This window comes from Microcebus murinus, chromosome 15 (genome assembly GCF_040939455.1).
Source record: "Microcebus murinus isolate Inina chromosome 15, M.murinus_Inina_mat1.0, whole genome shotgun sequence".
Lineage (NCBI taxonomy): Eukaryota > Metazoa > Chordata > Mammalia > Primates > Cheirogaleidae > Microcebus > Microcebus murinus.
In genome coordinates, this window is record NC_134118.1 from 25,220,592 (window position 1) to 25,226,686 (window position 6,095).

A 6,095-nucleotide genomic window follows, 5' to 3' on the forward strand; every position below is an offset into this window, starting at 1 on the left:
GATTTATCTTCTCACATACTCAAGAAAATCATTATTTCTACTTATCTTTGCAAAAGAATTCCAATTTTGGTAAAATAAATAAACAGGTGTTCTATAAATAATTATTGAATAATTGCAAGAATGAACTAAAAGAGAAGTACTTTTTAATTTTCAAAGTATCATATCTAATACAGCAAAATGAAATTGAAAATAGAAATAGGTATTAGTCCAATTCATACATTTTAGTATGGATGTAAAATGTGGTTTAGATTTGTCAGTTAATGACTAGTTGTGAAAACTTTCTTTGAGTTTACCCAGAAGTTTTCATGACTTTCTTAAGTTTTTATGTTGGTAAACTAACCAAATATCTTTTTGTCTTGGTATCTCTGAAAAATTAACTTTAAGAAATCTAACTTTTATCAGTAGAATTTTGCTGAGATTAGGAATATTCATTCTGAAGAACTTCTGATAGCCAAAAATATTCCTTGTTAGAGCAAATGGTCTAGGAATCTCTCAGTAATAGTAATATCCAACTTTTAAAAAGGATAAAACATACGAAAAACTCCAGAATTCTAATTTTTCTAACAGAATTTAATTAAAAGTGAAATGAAAATGAGTTAAATTATTTAGTTTATCAGAGTAGAACAAAGAAGAATTTTTTCTCTAAGTTACTGGTCTTACAACTGAGTGATAGCACAGTAATTTAAGTTATGAACAGACCAGTCACAGAAACAACCTTTTCAAACCTTTCATTTACGTAAATGATTCATGCCATGTTTATTATTTAACAAATTTTTTGAAGAACAAAAGAGAAAAATGATAATTTGAACATAATTCTTATACTCAATATGGAATACACTTGACCAGGTGGCTCGTTGGTCTAGGGGTATGATTCTCGCTTCGGGTGCGAGAGGTCCCGGGTTCAAATCCCGGACGAGCCCGGCTTATTTTCACCCAATAAGGTTTGAAGAATTAATGAAAAGCATTTTCCAAACTATTCGTGCCCTGAAAGATGTGCTTTCGTCACTTCGAAGCAACCAGGCGCTTAATTCCATACTTTGATTGGGGGCAGACACAGGAAGGTTGAAGTGGCTGCAGTAGCGCTTTTCCAGTTCTGTCGATCTTGTCTCAAATGCCAAGGAAAGCCTCCGGCAGCATGTGCGTGCCTGTGTGTGTTTGGCTGCGTGCAGCTGCGGAAACATCAGTTGCAGTCATACGGTTATGTTCCCTCCTCTCATACGGAGGAGAGTTTTGATTTTTACTTTTAACTCCAGCTTCGGTGATCACTTCTCTGACTCAGCGTTTACTACCCCCACCACACTGGAAAGTAAAAGTCACCCCGAGAGCTGCTGTTGCCTTCGCTCCCGTTGTGGTCGACTGTTCGGATGTGAAATTCCTGCCTCTGTCTGTCCCTGTGCTTCGCCATAGATCTGCCTTACCTGGTTGGACAGCATTCCTTTATTCATTCAACGAATGAGCAGTCAATGAATACTGCCTGTCTACCTCAGTGCTGAATGCTAGAGAGACAGTGATGGATGAGAGAAAAAAAAATGGTTTTATTTCTATGGAACTTAATATTACAAGTACCTAAACATTAACAATTATCATGCGTTCTAAGTATGGGATTCCCATGGAAGTATATAGCACGAGAGCTGACTTACAGACTACTGGCAATATTGCTGGTCAAGTTTCCTCTAACCGGAGAGAGAGATTATCAAGATCATTAACATTGAAAGCTCAAGGGCTTTCACACCTCAGGCTCTGGAAACTTGCGGGTACTTTCTCCTCTGCCCCAGGAAATGCTATCAATTCAGAATTGTTGAAAAAGCCCAGGAGAATTAACACTGAAACTTGAAAGAGGAAAAAGAATGGAGAGAAAGAAAAATCAGTTATTTTGCTTGCACTAGCTAAATTAAAATATTTCCTCAGAATAACCGTGTTGTTTGCTTTTGTGGCCCAAACTGAAAATCAACACCCTATCCACCACCCACAATTTCTTTCTTGCTTCATGGGCGCTATAGAGGCTCAACTTGTCCTGCTCATATTGGTATTCTGAAAGAGTGTGTATCTTTATACTTTTCCTTTGTATGACCAATTTACTGATTCCTCATGTGACAATCTGAGGCTGTAAACAATGCTGGGGTGAGGCTTTAGATGAATGGCGTTGTTTCTAGTTTTCTATGTCATGGCTGCCTCCTTCATACAATGTTGCTGGCTCCAATCTCTATTTCATGTCTTCTTGATCCTCAAAAGCAGATACAATGAGAAGAGAAAAGTAGAGGGCATTTCTTTCTCCTATGGGTGTAACCTGGAAGTTTTACATATGCTTCCTCTCTTCTGCCTTCATTTAGAAAATGGTCACGTGACAACACTTACTGTCAAGGAAGTTGTGCATTGCAATCTTTTCATGGGTGACTGTGAACTCAGATAAATTTCCACTTCTTGGAAGAGAAAAATAATAAAGGACATCTAGTCATCTGTACCATAGCATGATAATTTGGAGATAAGCTAGTAAAAACAAAAATAGTACAAACAAAAAGCCAACTGACTGAAAATGTTTGCCTCTGCTAAGGAGTAATAAGATAGGAGGAAGAGGACAACTGTTGTGCATACACACAATTTTTAAGTCATTGAGTCATTAAAATACATATGGTTAACTTTGATCAAAAATTTTTAATTAAAAATAAGCTGTAAACTGTATTATGGATAAATAATTCAACTGGGCTAAAGTGAGAAAGTGCAGGAGCAGTCCATGAGGGAAAAATAACCTGTTAGAAGAGAGAGAAACTAGTTCCTTCTTGATTAAAAAAAAGAATCCGAATGGGACTGAGCATGGAAAACAAAGTGGAGGAGAGTGGGTTGTGTTGAGGTTGAAGAATCAGGCAGGTCAATGCTGCGAACACAATATAAGGCTACAATATAAGGCTACACAGAAACAAGCAAAGGGTGGTTTTCACTCAAGATGTCAGTGCAACCTAAGGCAAAGTGTCCTGACACTGGGAGTGTGAAAATACAGCAGGGGTCCATTCCTACAGGATTTCCCCCATGTTCCCTGTTGTTCAACCTGGGAATGATTTGCTTGGGCTTCAAAAGAGAAATCTTTGTGAACACCTTCCATTTTCAGGTTTAAGGATGTTCCTTGACGGCCACTAACATGCCTCAGGACCCAAGTCTCCAGCCACAGTGATTCCTCATCATCCTTCTAGACACTGCAGTCTTTTCAACTTTGCTCAGCCTCTTTCCTGGGCCTGGGACACCCTCTATCGGCCACTTGTAGAAAACTCGCTCTTCAAGACTCACTTTGAATATTACCTTCTTTCCCCAGGTATTTATGATTTACTCTGATTAGTCAGAATTAATCCCTACTCATGTTCATTCAACCAAAACCAAAATAACAACAAAAAAATACCTCCCCCCATCATTTTCTCGCTAGGGATGTTTGTTTTTAAACATTTTTATCACCGCATCCTTTGGAAAATCAAATGAAATTTAGGCAACCTCATCTCTAGAAAACCACCCTAAGAAACCCACAAGTAATTGGGCAGAAATCAAAATTCAGGGTTCCTCGTTGGATGCTGATGACCCAGGATAAGAGCACTACAAATTAAGAATTCTCTGTACAAATGCACCCTATAGTATTGAAGGAGCATCAATAATACTGAGTAGAAATTGAGCATTACCTTCCTCAGATCCATCGTCTAGTTTTCCAGACTGTTTTATTAACCACGAATCAGGAATCTGCATTCACCAGCTCCCCTGAGGCCGACTCCAGTGGGACCGATTCTGGGAACGCGTCTCGTGTAGGCTTCAGGGTGTGCTCTCCAGACGCGGCGAGAGGACAGAAGAGCTGGCCAGGTTCCCCCCACTGCCAGAGGGTGAAGGCAAACTCCTGTTTGTCAGTTGTCGGGCCGGCCTCGCCACCGCCCGCTGCTGCCCCTCCTGCCGCCAGACCAGGGAGCCAGAGAAAGGAAGAGCCCGCCCAGGCAATGATCTCTATCACATCTCAAACATTTGTATGCTTACGGCGAAAGCTAAGCTCGTTTTTTCCCCCTCGCAGTTTTTCCATTCCAGTTTCTTGTTCATTCGTGTGGAAACGACCCATTTCCGTGTCTACCAGACGTCTCCAACGCATATTCTAAATGTCTTCAGATGGTTGCCCTTGGGGTCCCCAGTATGAACTCTGAAATAAAATACCCAGAAACAGATGTGTGCCGTGACGAGGTGGCCGAGTGGTTAAGGCGATGGACTGCTAATCCATTGTGCTCTGCACGCGTGGGTTCGAATCCCACCTTCGTCGGGGTGCTAGAACTTTTAGTGTGAAGAGAATTGCACCTAATTCTAACCCCCTGTGTTCGTCTGTTTCCTTTCAATTATCTTAGAATTCAGATATCTCCATTTGGGGAGGAGAAAACTGTTCTCCTAATTCTGCAGTGTTTCCTGTAAGTATTACAACGGTATTCTTGGGTTTTTCACTTTTGTGGTTGATTGGGTACTGATTGTCAGTATTCGCGTGACCAATCTGATGAAATTCCTTCTGGTAGGCTTCCTACCTGAGGACTGAAAGAAGCCTTACAGTCTGAGGAGGGGGAATGGGGGGAGAAAAGGAAAGAGATGAAGCTGACCAAAAGGGGGAAGAAACTGGGATCTGGTTGTTCCAGTCCCTTCTGTTAGAAACCGTTACTACTGTGAGCAGTAAAATAAATTCATCAAAAACATAAGATAACAAAAAACACAGCAGGACAAACACACCAAGGCAGAAATTCAATTACTTAGATTCTCAAGAACACATGGAGGGGCCGAAATTGAAGAAACGTGTAGCACTGAAAAGACAACCACAGAGTTGTGTGTGTGTGTGTGTGTGTGTGTATGTGTGTGTGTGTGTGTGTGTGTGTGTGTGTTTAAGAAATTCCAAGTTATTTTCAAGTGACAATCACACAAATTAAATTTTGTAATGCTCACTCTTTTCTAGTGCTTGGCTATCTTCATGCATCCTTTACTTGCCCTCATAACAACCACGCAGAAATAAAAATTCACCTTCTGATTAAGTTCCTCATACACATTTTTAAACTCTGTCTTCCTCATGATCATTTTAATAGCTGCATTATAGTCAAAGGAGTTCACATACCATAATCTACTTAAGCAATTCTTCTGTTATTGAAATTTATTTTCTATTAGGAGAATGAATGATTCAAAGGATTGTTTGTTGCAGAAATAGGTCAAAATGGCTGTTGTTAGTAATTAGTCAATTCTATTTCAACTAATGTTCCTTTCTCTTTACAATGCAATCACCAGCTCAGGAGGGACCCACTTTCCCCACAGACACTTGACACACTGAAATTACAATTCTTTATATAGTGTATAGAAAATAAAACATTGTGCATTCATATATATTTTGGATATATCCGGTAAGTAGAATGGCCAGAATTTCCCCAAATTCTGTTATTTCATTATGATTTTATTTGCTGTGAATCTATCAGTCCTTAGAATTATTTGCCACCAGTATCTTTTTTTCTGTTAATTTTCAAGTAAGTTTTTAAAACAATTTAATCATAGAAATTTTTTAAATGCCTGAAACTTATATTAGTATAAACATAGTCACATATCTACCTCAGAACTTCCATTTTATCACATTTTTGAAATTTTTGTTTTACAAAAGTGTTTTTTTAATTTTTAAACTTTTTTTGTAAAAATTATCACCCATATAGAAAACTACTTAAAACATATATGCCAACTTAAGTAATTATAAAGCAAGCATCTGCATAATTGTGACAAAAGTCAAGAAGTAGAACATGGCAAGTATATCATAAATGTCCCCTGCAAACCACTGTCCTTTCTTCTATTCAAAGGTAACTACCAACCTGACTTTTATTACTTCCTTGCATTTTAAAAATTATTTTACCACCAGTTGTTTCATTCTGAACCACTATTGTTTACCTATGTTTAAACTTTATATAAATAGAATCATATATACAATATTTATCTTACTTTTTTCTTAATATTCTATAATTTTTATTCTTTTTGCTGTAGAAGTAGTTTATCTATTTCCACTTCTGTATAGTATGCCGTAATATAAACATACTACAGCTTATTTATCCTTTGTATTCATTATTCATTGC

The 6,095-nt window shown here is 38.2% G+C and overlaps 2 non-coding genes across 2 annotated transcripts; both read left to right on the top strand.

Annotated features, from left to right (window-relative positions):
• The first annotated feature begins 848 nt into the window (after positions 1 to 848).
• Positions 849 to 920, top strand: TRNAP-CGG (transfer RNA proline (anticodon CGG)). The gene has a single exon. It is a non-coding gene; the product is annotated as a tRNA-Pro (tRNA).
• A 3,274-nt stretch (positions 921 to 4,194) lies between these two features.
• TRNAS-GCU (transfer RNA serine (anticodon GCU)) lies at positions 4,195 to 4,276 on the top strand. The gene has a single exon. It is a non-coding gene; the product is annotated as a tRNA-Ser (tRNA).
• The last annotated feature ends 1,819 nt before the right edge of the window (positions 4,277 to 6,095 follow it).